Source organism: Vanellus vanellus (assembly GCF_965231255.1).
Source record: "Vanellus vanellus genome assembly, contig: HAP1_SCAFFOLD_90, whole genome shotgun sequence".
NCBI classification, from domain to species: domain Eukaryota; kingdom Metazoa; phylum Chordata; class Aves; order Charadriiformes; family Charadriidae; genus Vanellus; species Vanellus vanellus.
Window position 1 is genome coordinate 155,643 of NW_028127727.1, and position 22,767 is coordinate 178,409.

Below are 22,767 nucleotides of genomic sequence, written 5' to 3' on the forward strand. Positions count from 1 at the left end.
GCAGGATGGAGCACTGTCAAGAGAGAAAAATCATCTCGAGTATGTTCCCTGGAGGAGTCTGGGGTTGCTACCCGGGATCACAGGGCGCTAAACCACCGGAAGAAAACACTCAGAAACAGAGCTGGGAGAAGTCTCGGGTGCATCCCGCAGGATGGACAATAGTCCAAGGAATAAAATCAACTTGGGTATCTTCCACGGAGGAGTCTGGGGTTGCTACCCGGGATGACAGGGCCCAAAAGCACCGGAATAAACACTCAGGGACATACCTGCAAGGAGTCTCGGATGCTTCCCAGAGGATGGAGCATTGTCCAAGAAGAAAAATCATCTCGGGTATCTTCCCTGGAGGAGTCTGGGGTTGCTTCCCGGGATTACAGGGACCAAAGCCACAGGAAAAATGTCTGTGGGAGACGCCTGGGAGGAATCTCAGATGCATCCCAGAAGATGGAGCATTGTCCAAGGAGAAAAATCATCTCGGGTATCTTCCCTGGAGGAGTCTGGGGTTGCTACCCGGGATCACAGGGCCCCAAAACACCGGAATAAAGACTCAGGGACATACCTGCAAGGAGTCTCGGATGCTTCCCAGAGGATGGAGCATTGTCCAAGCAGAAAAATTATCTCGGGTATCTTCCCTAGAGGAGTCTGGGGTTGCTAGCCGGGATCACAGGGCCCTAAAGCACTGGAGAAAACTCTGCGGGAGATGCCTGGGAGGAGTTCTGGGTAGATCCCGCAGGATGGACCACTGTCAAGAGAGAAAAATCATCTTGGGTGTCTTCCCTGGAGGAGTCTGAGATTGCTACCTGGGATGACAGAACCATAAACCGCGAGAAAAAAGACTCAGGGACATAGCTGCGACAAGTCTCAGATGCATCCCAGAGTATAGAGCATTGTCCAAGGAGAAAAATCATCCCGGGTATCTTTCCTGGAGGAGTCTGGGGTTGCTACCCGGGATTACAGGGACCAAAACCACAGGAAAAATGTCAGCGGGAGACACTTGGGAGGAATTTCAGATGCATCCCAGAAGATGGAGCATTGTCCAAGGAGAAAAATCATCTCGGGTATCTTCCCTGGAGGAGTCTGGGGTTGCTACCCGGGATCAGAGGGCGCTAAACCACCGGAATAAACACTCAGGGACATACCTGCAAGGAGTCTCGTATGCTTCCGAGAGGATGGAGCATTGTCCAAGGAGAAAAATCATCTCGGGTATCTTCCCTGGAGGAGTCTGGGGTTGCTACCTGGGATTACAGGGACCCAAACCACAGGAAAAATGTCTGTGGGAGACGCCTGGGAGAAATCTCAGATGCATCCCAGAAGATGGAGCATTGTCCAAGGAGAAAAATCAACTTGGGTATCTTCCACGGAGGAGTCTGGGGTTGCTACCCGGGATGACAGGGCCCTAAAGCCCCGGAATAAACACTCAGGGACATACCTGCAAGGAGTCTCGGATGCTTCCCAGAGGATGGAGCATTGTCCAAGCAGAAAAATTATCTCGGGTATCTTCCCTAGAGGAGTCTGGGGTTGCTAGCCGGGACCACAGGGCCCTAAAGCACTGGAGAAAACTCTACGGGAGACGCCTGGCAGGAGTTCTGGGTAGATCCCGCAGGATGGACCACTGTCAAGAGAGAAAAATCATCTTGGGTGTCTTCCCTGGAGGAGTCTGGGGTTGCTACCTGGGATGACAGAACCATAAACCGCGAGAAAAAAGACTCAGGGACATAGCTGCGACAAGTCTCGGATGCATCCCAGAGTATAGAGCATTGTCCAAGGAGAAAAATCATCCCGGGTATCTTTCCTGGAGGAGTCTGGGGTTGCTACCCGGGATTACAGGGACCAAAACCACAGGAAAAATGTCAGCGGGAGACACTTGGGAGGAATTTCAGATGCATCCCAGAGGATGGAGCATTGTCCAAGGAGAAAAATCATCTCGGGTATCTTCCCTGGAGGAGTCTGGGGTTGCTACCCGGGATCACAGGGCGCTAAAACACCGGAAGAAAACACTCAGAAACAGAGCTGGGAGGAGTCTCGGGTGCATCCCGCAGGATGGACAATAGTCCAAGGAGAAAAATCAACTTGGGTATCTTCCACGGAGGAGTCTGGGGTTGCTACCCGGGATGACAGGGCCCAAAAGCACCGGAATAAAGACTCAGGGACATACCTGCAAGGAGTCTCGGATGCTTCCCAGAGGATGGAGCATTGTCCAAGGAGAAAAATCATCTTGGGTATCTTCCCTGGAGGAGTCTGGGGTTGCTACCCGGGATCACAGGGCGCTAAACCACCGGAAGAAAACACTCAGAAACAGAGCTGGGAGGAGTCTCGGGTGCATCCCGCAGGATGGACAATAGTCCAAGGAGAAAAATCAACTTCGGTATCTTCCCTGGAGGAGTCTGGGGTTGCTTCCCGGGATTACAGGGACCAAAACCACAGGAAAAATGTCTGTGGGAGACGCCTGGGAGGAATCTCAGATGCATCCCAGAAGATGGAGCATTGTCCAAGGAGAAAAATCATCTCGGGTATCTTCCCTGGAGGAGTCTGGGGTTGCTACCCGGGATCACAGGGCCCCAAAACACCGGAATAAAGACTCAGGGACATACCTGCAAGGAGTCTCGGATGCTTCCCAGAGGATGGAGCATTGTCCAAGCAGAAAAATTATCTCGGGTATCTTCCCTAGAGGAGTCTGGGGTTGCTAGCTGGGATCACAGGGCCCTAAAGCACTGGAGAAAACTCTGCGGGAGATGCCTGGGAGGAGTTCTGGGTAGATCCCGCAGGATGGACCACTGTCAAGAGAGAAAAATCATCTTGGGTGTCTTCCCTGGAGGAGTCTGAGATTGCTACCTGGGATGACAGAACCATAAACCGCGAGAAAAAAGACTCAGGGACATAGCTGCGACAAGTCTCGGATGCATCCCAGAGTATAGAGCATTGTCCAAGGAGAAAAATCATCCCGGGTATCTTTCCTGGAGGAGTCTGAGGTTGCTTCCCGGGATTACAGGGACCAAAACCACAGGAAAAATGTCAGCGGGAGACACTTGGGAGGAATTTCAGATGCATCCCAGAAGATGGAGCATTGTCCAAGGAGAAAAATCATCTCGGGTATCTTCCCTGGAGGAGTCTGGGGTTGCTACCCGGGATCACAGGGCGCTAAACCACCGGAAGAAAACACTCAGAAACAGACCTGGGAGGAGTCTCGGGTAAATCCCGCAGGATGGACAATAGTCCAAGGAGAAAAATCAACTTGGGTATCTTCCACGGAGGAGTCTGGGGTTGCTACCCGGGATGACAGGGCCCAAAAGCACCGGAATAAAGACTCAGGGACATACCTGCAAGGAGTCTCGGATGCTTCCCAGAGGATGGAGCATTGTCCAAGGAGAAAAATCATCTCGGGTATCTTCCCTGGAGGAGTCTGGGGTTGCTAGCCGGGACCACAGGGCCCTAAAGCACTGGAGAAAACTCTGCGGGAGACGCCTGGGAGGAGTTCTGGGTAGATCCCGCAGGATGGACCACTGTCAAGAGAGAAAAATCATCTTGGGTGTCTTCCCTGGAGGAGTCTGGGGTTGCTACCTGGGATGACAGAACCATAAACCGCGAGAATAAAGACTCAGGGACATAGCTGCGACAAGTCTCAGATGCATCTTAGAGTATAGAGCATTGTCCAAGGAGAAAAATCATCCCGGGTATCTTTCCTGGAGGAGTCTGGGGTTGCTACCCGGGATTACAGGGACCCAAACCACAGGAAAAATGTCTGCGGGAGACGCCTGGCAGGAATCTCAGATGCATCCCAGAAGATGGAGCATTGTCCAAGGAGAAAAATCATCTCGGGTATCTTCCCTGGAGGAGTCTGGGGTTGCTACCCGGGATCACAGGGCCCGAAAACACCGGAATAAAAACTCAGGGACATACCTGCAAGGAGTCTCGGATGCTTTTCAGAGGATGGAGCATTGTCCAAGGAGAAAAATCATCTCAGGTATCTTCCCTGGAGGAGTCTGGGGTTGCTACCCGGGATCACAGGGCGCTAAACCACCGGAAGAAAACACTCAGAAACAGAGCTGGGAGGAGTCTCGGGTGCATCCCGCAGGATGGACAATAGTCCAAGGAGAAAAATCAACTTCGGTATCTTCCCTGGAGGAGTCTGGGGTTGCTACCCGGGATTACAGGGCCCAAAAGCACCGGAATAAACACTCAGGGACATACCTGCAAGGAGTCTCGGATGCTTCCCAGAGGATGGAGCATTGTCCAAGCAGAAAAATTATCTCGGGTATCTTCCCTAGAGGAGTCTGGGGTTGCTACCCGGGATTACAGGGACCCAAACCACAGGAAAAATGTCTGTGGGAGACGCCTGGGAGAAATCTCAGATGCATCCCAGAAGATGGAGCATTGTCCAAGGAGAAAAATCAACTTGGGTATCTTCCACAGAGGAGTCTGGGGTTGCTACCCGGGATGACAGGGCCCTAAAGCCCCGGAATAAACACTCAGGGACATACCTGCAAGGAGTCTCGGATGCTTCCCAGAGGATGGAGCATTGTCCAAGCAGAAAAATTATCTCGGGTATCTTCTCTAGAGGAGTCTGGGGTTGCTAGCCGGGATCACAGGGCCCTAAAGCACTGGAGAAAACTCTACGGGAGACGCCTGGGAGGAGTTCTGGGTAGATCCCGCAGGATGGAGCACTGTCAAGAGAGAAAAATCATCTCGGGTATATTCCCTGGAGGAGTCTGGGGTTGCTACCCGGGATCACAGGGCGCTAAACCACCGGAATAAAGACTCAGGGACATACCTGCAAGGAGTCTCGGATGCTTCCCAGAGGATGGAGCATTGTCCAAGCAGAAAAATTATCTCGGGTATCTTCCCTGGAGGAGTCTGGGGTTGCTACCCGGGATCACAGGGCGCTAAAACACCGGAAGAAAACACTCAGAAACAGACCTGGGAGGTGTCTCGGGTGCATCCCGAAGGATGGACAATAGTCCAAGGAGAAAAATCAACTTGGGTATCTTCCCTGGAGGAGTCTGGGGTTGCTACCCGGGATCACAGGGCCCCAAAACACCGGAATAAACACTCAGGGACATACCTGCAAGGAGTCTCGGATGCTTCCCAGAGGATGGAGCATTGTCCAAGCAGAAAAATTATCTCGGGTATCTTCCCTAGAGGAGTCTGGGGTTGCTAGCCGGGATCACAGGGCCCTAAAGCACTGGAGAAAACTCTGCGGGAGATGCCTGGGAGGAGTTCTGGGTAGATCCCGCAGGATGGACCACTGTCAAGAGAGAAAAATCATCTTGGGTGTCTTCCCTGGAGGAGTCTGAGGTTGCTACCTGGGATGACATAACCATAAACCGCGAGAAAAAAGACTCAGGGACATAGCTGCAACAAGTCTCGGATGCATCCCAGAGTATAGAGCATTGTCCAAGGAGAAAAATCATCCCGGGTATCTTTCCTGGAGGAGTCTGGGGTTGCTACCCGGGATTACAGGGACCAAAACCACAGGAAAAATGTCAGCGGGAGACACTTGGGAGGAATTTCAGATGCATCCCAGAGGATGGAGCATTGTCCAAGGAGAAAAATCATCTCGGGTATCTTCCCTGGAGGAGTCTGGGGTTGCTACCCGGGATCACAGGGCGCTAAACCACCGGAATAAACACTCAGGGCCATACCTGCAAGGAGTCTCGTATGCTTCCCAGAGGATGGAGCATTGTCCAAGAAGAAAAATCATCTCGGGTATCTTCCCTGGAGGAGTCTGGGGTTGCTACCCGGGATTACAGGGACCCAAACCACAGGAAAAATGTCTGTGGGAGACGCCTGGGAGGAATCTCAGATGCATCCCAGAAGATGGAGCATTGTCCAAGGAGAAAAATCATCTCGGATATCTTCCCTGGAGGAGTCTGGTGTTGCTACCCGGGATCACAGGGCGCTAAAACACCGGAAGAAAACACTCAGAAACAGAGCTGGGAGGAGTCTCGGGTGCATCCTGCAGGATGGACAATAGTCCAAGGAGAAAAATCAACTTGGGTATCTTCGACGGAGGAGTCTGGAGTTGCTACCCGGGATGACAGGTCCCAAAAGCACCGGAATAAACACTCAGGGACAAAGCTGCAAGGAGTCTCGGATGCTTCCCAGAGGATGGAGCATTGTCCAAGGAGAAAAATCATCTCGGGTATCTTCCCTGGAGGAGTCTGGGGTTGCTAGCCGGGACCACAGGGCCCTAAAGCACTGGAGAAAACTCTGCGGGAGATGCCTGGGAGGAGTTCTGGGTAGATCCCGCAGGATGGACCACTGTCAAGAGAGAAAAATCATCTTGGGTGTCTTCCCTGGAGGAGTCTGAGGTTGCTACCTGGGATGACATAACCATAAACCGCGAGAAAAAAGACTCAGGGACATAGCTGCGACAAGTCTCGGATGCATCCCAGAGTATAGAGCATTGTCCAAGGAGAAAAATCATCCCGGGTATCTTTCCTGGAGGAGTCTGGGGTTGCTACCCGGGATTACAGGGACCAAAACCACAGGAAAAATGTCAGCGGGAGACACTTGGGAGGAATTTCAGATGCATCCCAGAGGATGGAGCATTGTCCAAGGAGAAAAATCATCTCGGGTATCTTCCCTGGAGGAGTCTGGGGTTGCTACCCAGGATCACAGGGCGCTAAACCACCGGAATAAACACTCAGGGACATACCTGCAAGGAGTCTCGTATGCTTCCCAGAGGATGGAGCATTGTCCAAGAAGAAAAATCATCTCGGGTATCTTCCCTGGAGGAGTCTGGGCTTGCTACCCGGGATTACAGGGACCCAAACCACAGGAAAAATGTCTGTGGGAGACGCCTGGGAGGAATCTCAGATGCATCCCAGAAGATGGAGCATTGTCCAAGGAGAAAAATCATCTCGGATATCTTCCCTGGAGGAGTCTGGTGTTGCTACCCGGGATCACAGGGCGCTAAACCACCGGAAGAAAACACTCAGAAACAGAGCTGGGAGGAGTCTCGGGTGCATCCTGCAGGATGGACAATAGTCCAAGGAGAAAAATCAACTTGGGTATCTTCGACGGAGGAGTCTGGAGTTGCTACCCGGGATGACAGGGCCCAAAAGCACCGGAATACACACTCAGGGACAAAGCTGCAAGGAGTCTCGGATGCTTCCCAGAGGATGGAGCATTGTCCAAGGAGAAAAATCATCTCGGGTATCTTCCCTGGAGGAGTCTGGGGTTGCTAGCCGGGACCACAGGGCCCTAAAGCACTGGAGAAAACTCTGCGGGAGATGCCTGGGAGGAGTTCTGGGTAGATCCCGCAGGATGGACCACTGTCAAGAGAGAAAAATCATCTTGGGTGTCTTCCCTGGAGGAGTCTGAGGTTGCTACCTGGGATGACAGAACCATAAACCGCGAGAAAAAAGACTCAGGGACATAGCTGCGACAAGTCTCAGATGCATCCCAGAGTATAGAGCATTGTCCAAGGAGAAAAATCATCCCGGGTATCTTTCCTGGAGGAGTCTGGGCTTGCTACCCGGGATTACAGGGACCAAAACCACAGGAAAAATGTCTGCAGGAGACACTTGGGAGGAATCTCAGATGCATCCCAGAAGATGGAGCATTGTCCAAGGAGAAAAATCATCTCGGGTATCTTCCCTGGAGGAGTCTGGGGTTGCTACCCGGGATCACAGGGCGCTAAACCCCCGGAAGAAAACACTCAGAAACAGACCTGGGAGGAGTCTCGGGTGCATCCCGCAGGATGGACAATAGTTCAAGGAGAAAAATCAACTTGGGTATCTTCCCTGGAGGAGTCTGGGGTTGCTACCCGGGATTACAGAGACCCAAACCACAGGAAAAATGTCTGTGGGAGACGCCTGGGAGGAATCTCAGATGCATCCCAGAAGATGGAGCATTGTCCAAGGAGAAAAATCATCTCGGGTATCTTCCCTGGAGGAGTCTGGGGTTGCTACCCGGGATCACAGGGCGCTAAACCACCGGAAGAAAACACTCAGAAACAGAGCTGGGAGGAGTCTCGGGTGCATCCCGCAGGATGGACAATAGTCCAAGGAGAAAAATCAACTTCGGTATCTTCCCTGGAGGAGTCTGGGGTTGCTGCCCGGGATTACAGGGCCCAAAAGCACCGGAATAAACACTCAGGGACGTACCTGCAAGGAGTCTCGGATGCTTCCCAGAGGATGGAGCATTGTCCAAGCAGAAAAATTATCTCGGGTATCTTCCCTGGAGGAGTCTGGGGTTGCTAGCCGGGACCACAGGGCCCTAAAACACTGGAGAAAACTCTACGGGAGACGCCTGGGAGGAGTTCTGGGTAGATCCCGCAGGATGGAGCACTGTCAAGACAGAAAAATCATCTCGAGTATGTTCCCTGGAGGAGTCTGGGGTTGCTACCCGGGATTACAGGGACGCAAACCACAGGAAAAATGTCTGTGGGAGACGCCTGGGAGGAATCTCAGATGCATCCCAGAAGATGGAGCATTGTCCAAGGAGAAAAATCATCTCGGGTATCTTCCCTGGAGGAGTCTGGGGTTGCTACCCGGGATCACAGGGCCCGAAAACACCGGAAGAAAACACTCAGAAACAGAGCTGGGAGGAGTCTCGGGTGCATCCCGCAGGATGGACAATAGTTCAAGGAGAAAAATCAACTTCGGTATCTTCCCTGGAGGAGTCTGGGTTTGCTACCCGGGATTACAGGGCCCAAAAGCACCGGAATAAACACTCAGGGACAAAGCTGCAAGGAGTCTCGGATGCTTCACAGAGGATGGAACATTGTCCAGGGAGAAAAATCATCTCGGGTATCTTCCCTGGAGGAGTCTGGGGTTGCTTCCCGGGATTACAGGGACCAAAACCACAGGAAAAATGTCTGTGGGAGACGCCTGGGAGGAATCTCAGATGCATCCCAGAAGATGGAGCATTGTCCAAGGAGAAAAATCATCCCGGGTATCTTTCCTGGAGGAGTCTGGGGTTGCTACCCGGGATCATAGGGCCCGAAAACACCGGAATAAAGACTCAGGGACATACCTGCAAGGGGTCTTGGATGCTTCCCAGAGGATGGAGCATTGTCCAAGGAGAAAAATCATCTCGGGTATCTTCCCTGTAGGAGTCTGGGGTTGCTACCCGGGATCACAGGGCGCTAAAACACCGGAAGAAAACACTAAGAAACAGACCTGGGAGGAGTCTCGGGTGCATTCCGAAGGATGGACAATAGTCCAAGGAGAAAAATCAACTTGGGTATCTTCCCTGGAGGAGTCTGGGGTTGCTACCCGGGATCACAGGGCCCCAAAACACCGGAATAAAGACTCAGGGACATACCTGCAAGGAGTCTTGGATGCTTCCCAGAGGATGGAGCATTGTCCAAGGAGAAAAATCATCTTGGGTATCTTCCCTGTAGGAGTCTGGGGTTGCTACCCGGGATCACAGGGCCCAAAAGCACCGGAATAAACACTCAGGGACATACCTGCAAGGAGTCTCGGATGCTTCCCAGAGGATGGAGCATTGTCCAAGCAGAAAAATTATCTCGGGTATCTTCCCTAGAGGAGTCTGGGGTTGCTAGCCGGGATCACAGGGCCCTAAAGCACTGGAGAAAACTCTGCGGGAGATGCCTGGGAGGAGTTCTGGGTAGATCCCGCAGGATGGACCACTGTCAAGAGAGAAAAATCATCTTGGGTGTCTTCACTGGAGGAGTCTGAGATTGCTACCTGGGATGACAGAACCATAAACCGCGAGAAAAAAGACTCAGGGACATAGCTGGGACAAGTCTCGGATGCATCCCAGAGTATAGAGCATTGTCCAAGGAGAAAAATCATCCCGGGTATCTTTCCTGGAGGAGTCTGGGGTTGCTACCCGGGATTACAGGGACCAAAACCACAGGAAAAATGTCAGCGGGAGACACTTGGGAGGAATTTCAGATGCATCCCAGAAGATGGAGCATTGTCCAAGGAGAAAAATCATCTCGGGTATCTTCCCTGGAGGAGTCTGGGGTTGCTACCCGGGATCACAGGGCGCTAAACCACCGGAAGAAAACACTCAGAAACAGAGCTGGGAGGAGTCTCGGGTCAATCCCGCAGGATGGACAATAGTCCAAGGAGAAAAATCAACTTGGGTATCTTCCACGGAGGAGTCTGGGGTTGCTACCCGGGATGACAGGGCCCAAAAGCACCGGAATAAAGACTCAGGGACATACCTGCAAGGAGTCTCGGATGCTTCCCAGAGGATGGAGCATTGTCCAAGGAGAAAAATCATCTTGGGTATCTTCCCTGGAGGAGTCTGGGGTTGCTACCCGGGATCACAGGGCCCAAAAGCACCGGAATAAAGACTCAGGGAAATACCTGCAAGGAGTCTCGGATGCTTCCCAGAGGATGGAGCATTGTCCAAGGAGAAAAATCATCTCAGGTATCTTCCCTGGAGGAGTCTGGGGTTCCTACCCGGGATCACAGGGTGCTAAACCACCGGAAGAAAACACTCAGAAACAGAGCTGGGAGGAGTCTCGGGTGCATCCCGCAGGATGGACAATAGTCCGAGGAGAAAAATCAACTTGGGTATCTTCCCTGGAGGAGTCTGGGGTTGCTACCCGGGATTACAGGGACCAAAACCACAGGAAAAATGTCTGTGGGAGACGCCTGGGAGGAATCTCAGATGCATCCCAGAAGATGGAGCATTGTCCAAGGAGAAAAATCATCTCGGATATCTTCCCTGGAGGAGTCTGGGGTTCCTACCCGGGATCACAGGGCGCTAAACCACCGGAAGAAAACACTCAGAAACAGAGCTGGGAGGAGTCTCGGGTGCATCCCGCAGGATGGACAATAGTCCAAGGAGAAAAATCAACTTGGGTATCTTCCACGGAGGAGTCTGGGGTTGCTACCCGGGATGACAGGGCCCAAAAGCCCCGGAATAAACACTCAGGGACATACCTGCAAGGAGTCTCGGATGCTTCCCAGAGGATGGAGCATTGTCCAAGCAGAAAAATTATCTCGGGTATCTTCTCTAGAGGAGTCTGGGGTTGCTAGCCGGGACCACAGGGCCCTAAAACACTGGAGAAAACTCTACGGGAGACGTCTGGGAGGAGTTCTGGGTAGATCCCGCAGGATGGAGCACTGTCAAGAGAGAAAAATCATCTCGAGTATGTTCCCTGGAGGAGTCTGGGGTTGCTACCCGGGATCACAGGGCGCTAAACCACCGGAAGAAAACACTCAGAAACAGAGCTGGGAGGAGGCTCCGGTGCATCCCGCAGGATGGACAATAGTCCAAGGAGAAAAATCAACTTGGGTATCTTCCCTGGAGGAGTCTGGGGTTGCTACCCGGGATCACAGGGCCCAAAAGCACCGGAATAAACACTCAGGGACATACCTGCAAGGAGTCTCGGATGCTTCCCAGAGGATGGAGCATTGTCCAAGCAGAAAAATTATCTCGGGTATCTTCCCTAGAGGAGTCTGGTGTTGCTAGCCGGGATCACAGGGCCCTAAAGCACTGGAGAAAACTCTGCGGGAGATGCCTGGGAGGAGTTCTGGGTAGATCCCGCAGGATGGACCACTGTCAAGAGAGAAAAATCATATTGGGTGTCTTCCCTGGAGGAGTCTGAGGTTGCTACCTGGGATGACATAACCATAAACCGCGAGAAAAAAGACTCAGGGACATAGCTGCAACAAGTCTCGGATGCATCCCAGAGTATAGAGCATTGTCCAAGGAGAAAAATCATCCCGGGTATCTTTCCTGGAGGAGTCTGGGCTTGCTACCCGGGATTACAGGGACCAAAACCACAGGAAAAATGTCAGCGGGAGACACTTGGGAGGAATTTCAGATGCATCCCAGAGGATGGAGCATTGTCCAAGGAGAAAAATCATCTCGGGTATCTTCCCTGGAGGAGTCTGGGGTTGCTACCCGGGATCACAGGGCGCTAAACCACCGGAATAAACACTCAGGGACATACCTGCAAGGAGTCTCGTATGCTTCCCAGAGGATGGAGCATTGTCCAAGGAGAAAAATCATCTCGGGTATCTTCCCTGGAGGAGTCTGGGGTTGCTACCCGGGATTACAGGGACCCAAACCACAGGAAAAATGTCTGTGGGAGACGCCTGGGAGGAATCTCAGATGCATCCCAGAAGATGGAGCATTGTCCAAGGAGAAAAATCATCTCGGATATCTTCCCTGGAGGAGTCTGGGGTTGCTACCCGGGATCACAGGGCGCTAAACCACCGGAAGAAAACACTCAGAAACAGAGCTGGGAGGAGTCTCGGGTGCATCCTGCAGGATGGACAATAGTCCAAGGAGAAAAATCAACTTGGGTATCTTCGACGGAGGAGTCTGGAGTTGCTACCCGGGATGACAGGGCCCAAAAGCACCGGAATAAACACTCAGGGACAAAGCTGCAAGGAGTCTCGGATGCTTCCCAGAGGATGGAGCATTGTCCAAGGAGAAAAATCATCTCGGGTATCTTCCCTGGAGGAGTCTGGGGTTGCTAGCCGGGACCACAGGGCCCTAAAGCACTGGAGAAAACTCTGCGGGAGGTGCCTGGGAGGAGTTCTGGGTAGATCCCGCAGGATGGACCACTGTCAAGAGAGAAAAATCATCTTGGGTGTCTTCCCTGGAGGAGTCTGAGGTTGCTACCTGGGATGACAGAACCATAAACTGCGAGAAAAAAGACTCAGGGACATAGCTGCGACAAGTCTCAGATGCATCCCAGAGTATAGAGCATTGTCCAAGGAGAAAAATCATCCCGGGTATCTTTCCTGGAGGAGTCTGGGCTTGCTACCCGGGATTACAGGGACCAAAACCACAGGAAAAATGTCTGCAGGAGACACTTGGGAGGAATCTCAGATGCATCCCAGAAGATGGAGCATTGTCCAAGGAGAAAAATCATCTCGGGTATCTTCCCTGGAGGAGTCTGGGGTTGCTTCCCGGGATCACAGGGCCCGAAAACACCGGAATAAAGACTCAGGGACATACCTGCAAGGGGTCTCGGATGCTTCCCAGAGGATGGAGCATTGTCCAAGGAGAAAAACCATCTCGGGTATCTTCCCTGGAGGAGTCTGGGGTTGCTACCCGGGATTACAGGGACCCAAACCACAGGAAAAATGTCTGTGGGAGACGCCTGGGAGGAATCTCAGATGCATCCCAGAAGATGGAGCATTGTCCAAGGAGAAAAATCATCTCGGGTATCTTCCCTGGAGGAGTCTGGGGTTGCTACCCGGGATCACAGGGCGCTAAACCACCGGAAGAAAACACTCAGAAACAGAGCTGGGAGGAGTCTCGGGTGCATCCCGCAGGATGGACAATAGTCCAAGGAGAAAAATCAACTTCGGTATCTTCCCTGGAGGAGTCTGGGGTTGCTACCCGGGATTACAGGGCCCAAAAGCACCGGAATAAACACTCAGGGACAAAGCTGCAAGGAGTCTCGGATGCTTCCCAGAGGATGGAACATTGTCCAGGGAAAAAAATCATCTCGGGTATCTTCCCTGGAGGAGTCTGGGGTTGCTACCCGGGATTACAGGGACCAAAACCACAGGAAAAATGTCTGTGGGAGACACCTGGGAGAAATCTCAGATGCATCCCAGAAGATGGAGCATTGTCCAAGGAGAAAAATCATCTCGGGTATCTTCCCTGGAGGAGTCTGGGGTTGCTACCCGGGATCACAGGGCGCTAAAACACCGGAAGAAAACACTAAGAAACAGACCTGGGAGGAGTCTCGGGTGCATCCCGAAGGATGGACAATAGTCCAAGGAGAAAAATCAACTTGGGTATCTTCCCTGGAGGAGTCTGGGGTTGCTACCCGGGATCACAGGGCCCCAAAACACCGGAATAAAGACTCAGGGACATACCTGCAAGGAGTCTCGGATGCTTCCCAGAGGATGGAGCATTGTCCAAGCAGAAAAATTATCTCGGGTATCTTCCCTAGAGGAGTCTGGGGTTGCTAGCCGGGATCACAGGGCCCTAAAGCACTGGAGAAAACTCTGCGGGAGATGCCTGGGAGGAGTTCTGGGTAGATCCCGCAGGATGGACCACTGTCAAGAGAGAAAAATCATCTTGGGTGTCTTCCCTGGAGGAGTCTGAGATTGCTACCTGGGATGACAGAACCATAAACCGTGAGAAAAAAGACTCAGGGACATAGCTGCCACAAGTCTCGGATGCATCCCAGAGGATGGAACATTGTCCAAGAAGAAAAATCATCCCGGGTATCTTTCCTGGAGGAGTCTGAGGTTGCTACCCGGGATTACAGGGACCAAAACCACAGGAAAAATGTCAGCGGGAGACACTTGGGAGGAATTTCAGATGCATCCCAGAAGATGGAGCATTGTCCAAGGAGAAAAATCATCTCGGGTATCTTCCCTGGAGGAGTCTGGGGTTGCTACCCGGGATCACAGGGCGCTAAACCACTGGAAGAAAACACTCAGAAACAGAGCTGGGAGGAGTCTCGGGTGCATCCCGCAGGATGGACAATAGTCCAAGGAGAAAAATCAACTTGGGTATCTTCCACGGAGGAGTCTGGGGTTCCTACCCGGCATCACAGGGCCCAAAAGCACCGGAATAAACACTCAGGGACATACCTGCAAGGAGTCTCGGATGCTTCCCAGAGGATGGAGCATTGTCCAAGCAGAAAAATTATCTCGGGTATCTTCCCTAGAGGAGTCTGGGGTTGCTAGCCGGGATCACAGGGCCCTAAAGCACTGGAGAAAACTCTGCGGGAGATGCCTGGGAGGAGTTCTGGGTAGATCCCGCAGGATAGACCACTGTCAAGAGAGAAAAATCATATTGGGTGTCTTCCCTGGAGGAGTCTGGGGTTGCTACCCGGGATCACAGGGCGCTAAACCACCGGAAGAAAACACTCAGAAACAGAGCTGGGAGGAGTCTCGGGTGCATCCCGCAGGATGGACAATAGTCCAAGGAGAAAAATCAACTTGGGTATCTTCCACGGAGGAGTCTGGGGTTGCTACCCGGGATTACAGGGACCCAAACCACAGGAAAAATGTCTGTGGGAGACGCCTGGGAGGAATCTCAGATGCATCCCAGAAGATGGAGCATTGTCCAAGGAGAAAAATCATCTCGGATATCTTCCCTGGAGGAGTCTGGGGTTGCTACCCGGGATCACAGGGCGCTAAACCACCGGAAGAAAACACTCAGAAACAGAGCTGGGAGGAGTCTCGGGTGCATCCTGCAGGATGGACAATAGTCCAAGGAGAAAAATCTACTTGGGTATCTTCCACGGAGGAGTCTGGGGTTGCTACCCGGGATGACAGGGCCCAAAAGCACCGGAATAAACACTCAGGGACATACCTGCAAGGAGTCTCGGATGCTTCCCAGAGGATGGAGCATTGTCCAAGCAGAAAAATTATCTCGGGTATCTTCTCTAGAGGAGTCTGGGGTTGCTAGCCGGGACCACAGGGCCCTAAAACACTGGAGAAAACTCTACGGGAGACGTCTGGGAGGAGTTCTGGGTAGATCCCGCAGGATGGGGCACTGTCAAGAGAGAAAAATCATCTCGAGTATGTTCCCTGGAGGAGTCTGGGGTTCCTACCCAGGATCACAGGGCGCTAAACCACCGGAAGAAAACACTCAGAAACAGAGCTGGGAGGAGTCTCGGGTGCATCCCGCAGGATGGACAATAGTCCAAGGAGAAAAATCAACTTGGGTATCTTCCACGGAGGAGTCTGGGGTTGCTACCCGGGATGACAGGGCCCAAAAGCACCGGAATAAACACTCAGGGACATACCTGCAAGGAGTCTCGGATGCTTCCCAGAGGATGGAGCATTGTCCAAGAAGAAAAATCATCTCGGGTATCTTCCCTGGAGGAGTCTGGGGTTGCTTCCCGGGATTACAGGGACCAAAACCACAGGAAAAATGTCTGTGGGAGACGCCTGCGAGGAATCTCAGATGCATCCCAGAAGATGGAGCATTGTCCAAGGAGAAAAATCATCTCGGGTATCTTCCCTGGAGGAGTCTGGGGTTGCTACCCGGGATCACAGGGCCCCAAAACACCGGAATAAAGACTCAGGGACATACCTGCAAGGAGTCTCGGATGCTTCCCAGAGGATGGAGCATTGTCCAAGCAGAAAAATTATCTCGGGTATCTTCCCTAGAGGAGTCTGGGGTTGCTAGCCGGGATCACAGGGCCCTAAAGCACTGGAGAAAACTCTGCGGGAGACGCCTGGCAGGAGTTCTGGGTAGATCCCGCAGGATGGACCACTGTCAAGAGAGAAAAATCATCTTGGGTGTCTTCCCTGGAGGAGTCTGAGATTGCTACCTGGGATGACAGAACCATAAACCGCGAGAAAAAAGACTCAGGGACATAGCTGCGACAAGTCTCGGATGCATCCCAGAGTATAGAGCATTGTCCAAGGAGAAAAATCATCCCGGGTATCTTTCCTGGAGGAGTCTGGGCTTGCTACCCGGGATTACAGGGACCAAAACCACAGGAAAAATGTCTGCAGGAGACACTTGGGAGGAATCTCAGATGCATCCCAGAAGATGGAGCATTGTCCAAGGAGAAAAATCATCTCGGGTATCTTCCCTGGAGGAGTCTGGGGTTGCTTCCCGGGATCACAGGGCCCGAAAACACCGGAATAAAGACTCAGGGACATACCTGCAAGGGGTCTCGGATGCTTCCCAGAGGATGGAGCATTGTCCAAGGAGAAAAACCATCTCGGGTATCTTCCCTGGAGGAGTCTGGGGTTGCTACCCGGGATTACAGGGACCCAAACCACAGGAAAAATGTCTGTGGGAGACGCCTGGGAGGAATCTCAGATGCATCCCAGAAGATGGAGCATTGTCCAAGGAGAAAAATCATCTCGGGTATCTTCCCTGGAGGAGTCTGGGGTTCCTACCCGGGATCACAGGGCGCTAAACCACCGGAAGAAAACACTCAGAAACAGAGCTGGGAGGAGTCTCGGGTGCATCCCGCAGGATGGACAATAGTCCAAGGAGAAAAATCAACTTCGGTATCTTCCCTGGAGGAGTCTGGGGTTGCTACCCGGGATTACAGGGCCCAAAAGCACCGGAATAAACACTCAGGGACAAAGCTGCAAGGAGTCTCGGATGCTTCCCAGAGGATGGAACATTGTCCAGGGAAAAAAATCATCTCGGGTATCTTCCCTGGAGGAGTCTGGGGTTGCTACCCGGGATTACAGGGACCAAAACCACAGGAAAAATGTCTGTGGGAGACACCTGGGAGAAATCTCAGATGCATCCCAGAAGATGGAGCATTGTCCAAGGAGAAAAATCATCTCGGGTATCTTCCCTGGAGGAGTCTGGGGTTGCTACCCGGGATCACAGGGCGCTAAAACACCGGAAGAAAACACTAAGAAACAGACCTGGGAGGAGTCTCGGGTGCATCCCGAAGGATGGACAATAGTCCAAGGAGAAAAATCAACTTGGGTATCTTCCCTGGAGGAGTCTGGGGTTGCTACCCGGGATCACAGGGCCCCAAAACACCGGAATAAAGACTCAGGGACATACCTGCAAGGAGTCTCGGATGCTTCCCAGAGGATGGAGCATTGTCCAAGCAGAAAAATTATCTCGGGTATCTTCCCTAGAGGAGTCTGGGGTTGCTAGCCGGGATCACAGGGCCCTAAAGCACTGGAGAAAACTCTGCGGGAGATGCCTGGGAGGAGTTCTGGGTAGATCCCGCAGGATGGACCACTGTCAAGAGAGAAAAATCATCTTGGGTGTCTTCCCTGGAGGAGTCTGAGATTGCTACCTGGGATGACAGAACCATAAACCGTGAGAAAAAAGACTCAGGGACATAGCTGCCACAAGTCTCGGATGCATCCCAGAGGATGGAACATTGTCCAAGAAGAAAAATCATCCCGGGTATCTTTCCTGGAGGAGTCTGAGGTTGCTACCCGGGATTACAGGGACCAAAACCACAGGAAAAATGTCAGCGGGAGACACTTGGGAGGAATTTCAGATGCATCCCAGAAGATGGAGCATTGTCCAAGGAGAAAAATCATCTCGGGTATCTTCCCTGGAGGAGTCTGGGGTTGCTACCCGGGATCACAGGGCGCTAAACCACTGGAAGAAAACACTCAGAAACAGAGCTGGGAGGAGTCTCGGGTGCATCCCGCAGGATGGACAATAGTCCAAGGAGAAAAATCAACTTGGGTATCTTCCACGGAGGAGTCTGGGGTTCCTACCCGGCATCACAGGGCCCAAAAGCACCGGAATAAACACTCAGGGACATACCTGCAAGGAGTCTCGGATGCTTCCCAGAGGATGGAGCATTGTCCAAGCAGAAAAATTATCTCGGGTATCTTCCCTAGAGGAGTCTGGGGTTGCTAGCCGGGATCACAGGGCCCTAAAGCACTGGAGAAAACTCTGCGGGAGATGCCTGGGAGGAGTTCTGGGTAGATCCCGCAGGATAGACCACTGTCAAGAGAGAAAAATCATATTGGGTGTCTTCCCTGGAGGAGTCTGGGGTTGCTACCCGGGATCACAGGGCGCTAAACCACCGGAAGAAAACACTCAGAAACAGAGCTGGGAGGAGTCTCGGGTGCATCCCGCAGGATGGACAATAGTCCAAGGAGAAAAATCAACTTGGGTATCTTCCACGGAGGAGTCTGGGGTTGCTACCCGGGATTACAGGGACCCAAACCACAGGAAAAATGTCTGTGGGAGACGCCTGGGAGGAATCTCAGATGCATCCCAGAAGATGGAGCATTGTCCAAGGAGAAAAATCATCTCGGATATCTTCCCTGGAGGAGTCTGGGGTTGCTACCCGGGATCACAGGGCGCTAAACCACCGGAAGAAAACACTCAGAAACAGAGCTGGGAGGAGTCTCGGGTGCATCCTGCAGGATGGACAATAGTCCAAGGAGAAAAATCTACTTGGGTATCTTCCACGGAGGAGTCTGGGGTTGCTACCCGGGATGACAGGGCCCAAAAGCACCGGAATAAACACTCAGGGACATACCTGCAAGGAGTCTCGGATGCTTCCCAGAGGATGGAGCATTGTCCAAGCAGAAAAATTATCTCGGGTATCTTCTCTAGAGGAGTCTGGGGTTGCTAGCCGGGACCACAGGGCCCTAAAACACTGGAGAAAACTCTACGGGAGACGTCTGGGAGGAGTTCTGGGTAGATCCCGCAGGATGGGGCACTGTCAAGAGAGAAAAATCATCTCGAGTATGTTCCCTGGAGGAGTCTGGGGTTCCTACCCAGGATCACAGGGCGCTAAACCACCGGAAGAAAACATTCAGAAACAGAGCTGGGAGGAGTCTCGGGTGCATCCCGCAGGATGGACAATAGTCCAAGGAGAAAAATCAACTTGGGTATCTTCCACGGAGGAGTCTGGGGTTGCTACCCGGGATGACAGGGCCCAAAAGCACCGGAATAAACACTCAGGGACATACCTGCAAGGAGTCTCGGATGCTTCCCAGAGGATGGAGCATTGTCCAAGAAGAAAAATCATCTCGGGTATCTTCCCTGGAGGAGTCTGGGGTTGCTTCCCGGGATTACAGGGACCAAAACCACAGGAAAAATGTCTGTGGGAGACGCCTGCGAGGAATCTCAGATGCATCCCAGAAGATGGAGCATTGTCCAAGGAGAAAAATCATCTCGGGTATCTTCCCTGGAGGAGTCTGGGGTTGCTACCCGGGATCACAGGGCCCCAAAACACCGGAATAAAGACTCAGGGACATACCTGCAAGGAGTCTCGGATGCTTCCCAGAGGATGGAGCATTGTCCAAGCAGAAAAATTATCTCGGGTATCTTCCCTAGAGGAGTCTGGGGTTGCTAGCCGGGATCACAGGGCCCTAAAGCACTGGAGAAAACTCTGCGGGAGACGCCTGGCAGGAGTTCTGGGTAGATCCCGCAGGATGGACCACTGTCAAGAGAGAAAAATCATCTTGGGTGTCTTCCCTGGAGGAGTCTGAGATTGCTACCTGGGATGACAGAACCATAAACCGCGAGAAAAAAGACTCAGGGACATAGCTGCGACAAGTCTCGGATGCATCCCAGAGTATAGAGCATTGTCCAAGGAGAAAAATCATCCCGGGTATCTTTCCTGGAGGAGTCTGGGCTTGCTACCTGGGATTACAGGGACCAAAACCACAGGAAAAATGTCAGCGGGAGACACTTGGGAGGAATTTCAGATGCATCCCAGAGGATGGAGCATTGTCCAAGGAGAAAAATCATCTCGGGTATCTTCCCTGGAGGAGTCTGGGGTTGCTACCCGGGATCACAGGGCGCTAAACCACCGGAAGAAAACACTCAGAAACAGAGCTGGGAGGACTCTCGGGTGCATCCCGCAGGATGGACAATAGTCCAAGGAGAAAAATCAACTTGGGTATCTTCCACGGAGGAGTCTGGGGTTGCTACCCGGGATCACAGGGCCCAAAAGCACCGGAATAAACACTCAGGGACATACCTGCAAGGAGTCTCGGATGCTTCCCAGAGGATGGAGCATTGTCCAAGCAGAAAAATTATCTCGGGTATCTTCCCTAGAGGAGTCTGGTGTTGCTAGCCGGGATCACAGGGCCCTAAAGCACTGGAGAAAACTCTGCGGGAGATGCCTGGGAGGAGTTCTGGGTAGATCCCGCAGGATGGACCACTGTCAAGAGAGAAAAATCATATTGGGTGTCTTCCCTGGAGGAGTCTGAGGTTGCTACCTGGGATGACATAACCATAAACCGCGAGAAAAAAGACTCAGGGACATAGCTGCAACAAGTCTCGGATGCATCCCAGAGTATAGAGCATTGTCCAAGGAGAAAAATCATCCCGGGTATCTTTCCTGGAGGAGTCTGGGCTTGCTACCCGGGATTACAGGGACCAAAACCACAGGAAAAATGTCAGCGGGAGACACTTGGGAGGAATTTCAGATGCATCCCAGAGGATGGAGCATTGTCCAAGGAGAAAAATCATCTCGGGTATCTTCCCTGGAGGAGTCTGGGGTTGCTACCCGGGATTACAGGGACCCAAACCAAAGGAAGAAAACACTCAGAAACAGAGCTGGGATGAGTCTCGGGTGCATCCTGCAGGATGGACAATAGTCCAAGGAGAAAAATCAACTTGGGTATCTTCGACGGAGGAGTCTGGAGTTGCTACCCGGGATGACAGGGCCCAAAAGCACCGGAATAAACACTCAGGGACAAAGCTGCAAGGAGTCTCGGATGCTTCCCAGAGGATGGAGCATTGTCCAAGGAGAAAAATCATCTCGGGTATCTTCCCTGGAGGAGTCTGGGGTTGCTAGCCGGGATCACAGGGCCCTAAAGCACTGGAGAAAACTCTGCGGGAGACGCCTGGGAGGAGTTCTGGGTAGATCCCGCAGGATGGACCACTGTCAAGAGAGAAAAATCATCTTGGGTGTCTTCCCTGGAGGAGTCTGAGGTTGCTACCTGGGATGACAGAACCATAAACCGCGAGAAAAAAGACTCAGGGACATAGCTGCGACAAGTCTCAGATGCATCCCAGAGTATAGAGCATTGTCCAAGGAGAAAAATCATCCCGGGTATCTTCCCTGGAGGAGTCTGGGGTTGCTTCCCGGGATCACAGGGCCCGAAAACACCGGAATAAAGACTCAGGGACATATCTGCAAGGGGTCTCGGATGCTTCCCAGAGGATGGAGCATTGTCCAAGGAGAAAAATCATCTCGGGTATCTTCCCTGGAGGAGTCTGGGGTTGCTACCCGGGATCACAGGGCGCTAAACCACCGGAAGAAAACACTCAGAAACAGAGCTGGGAGGAGTCTCGGGTGCATCCCGCAGGATGGACAATAGTCCAAGGAGAAAAATCAACTTGGGTATCTTCCCTGGAGGAGTCTGGGGTTGCTACCCGGGATTACAGGGACCAAAACCACAGGAAAAATGTCTGTGGGAGACGCCTGGGAGGAATCTCAGATGCATCCCAGAAGATGGAGCATTGTCCAAGGAGAAAAATCATCTCGGATATCTTCCCTGGAGGAGTCTGGGGTTCCTACCCGGGATCACAGGGCGCTAAACCACCGGAAGAAAACACTAAGAAACAGAGCTGGGAGGAGTCTCGGGTGCATCCCGCAGGATGGACAATAGTCCAAGGAGAAAAATCAACTTGGGTATCTTCCACGGAGGAGTCTGGGGTTGCTACCCGGGATGACAGGGCCCAAAAGCCCCGGAATAAACACTCAGGGACATACCTGCAAGGAGTCTCGGATGCTTCCCAGAGGATGGAGCATTGTCCAAGCAGAAAAATTATCTCGGGTATCTTCTCTAGAGGAGTCTGGGGTTGCTAGCCGGGACCACAGGGCCCTAAAACACTGGAGAAAACTCTACGGGAGACGTCTGGGAGGAGTTCTGGGTAGATCCCGCAGGATGGAGCACTGTCAAGAGAGAAAAATCATCTCGAGTATGTTCCCTGGAGGAGTCTGGGGTTGCTACCCGGGATCACAGGGCGCTAAACCACCGGAAGAAAACACTCAGAAACAGAGCTGGGAGGAGTCTCGGGTGCATCCCGCAGGATGGACAATAGTCCAAGGAGAAAAATCAACTTGGGTATCTTCCACGGAGGAGTCTGGGGTTGCTACCCGGGATGACAGGGCCCAAAAGCACCGGAATAAACACTCAGGGACATACCTGCAAGGAGTCTCGGATGCTTCCCAGAGGATGGAGCATTGTCCAAGAAGAAAAATCATCTCGGGTATCTTCCCTGGAGGAGTCTGGGGTTGCTTCCCGGGATTACAGGGACCAAAACCACAGGAAAAATGTCTGTGGGAGACGCCTGGGAGGAATCTCAGATGCATCCCAGAAGATGGAGCATTGTCCAAGGAGAAAAATCATCTCGGGTATCTTCCCTGGAGGAGTCTGGGGTTGCTACCCGGGATCACAGGGCCCCAAAACACCGGAATAAAGACTCAGG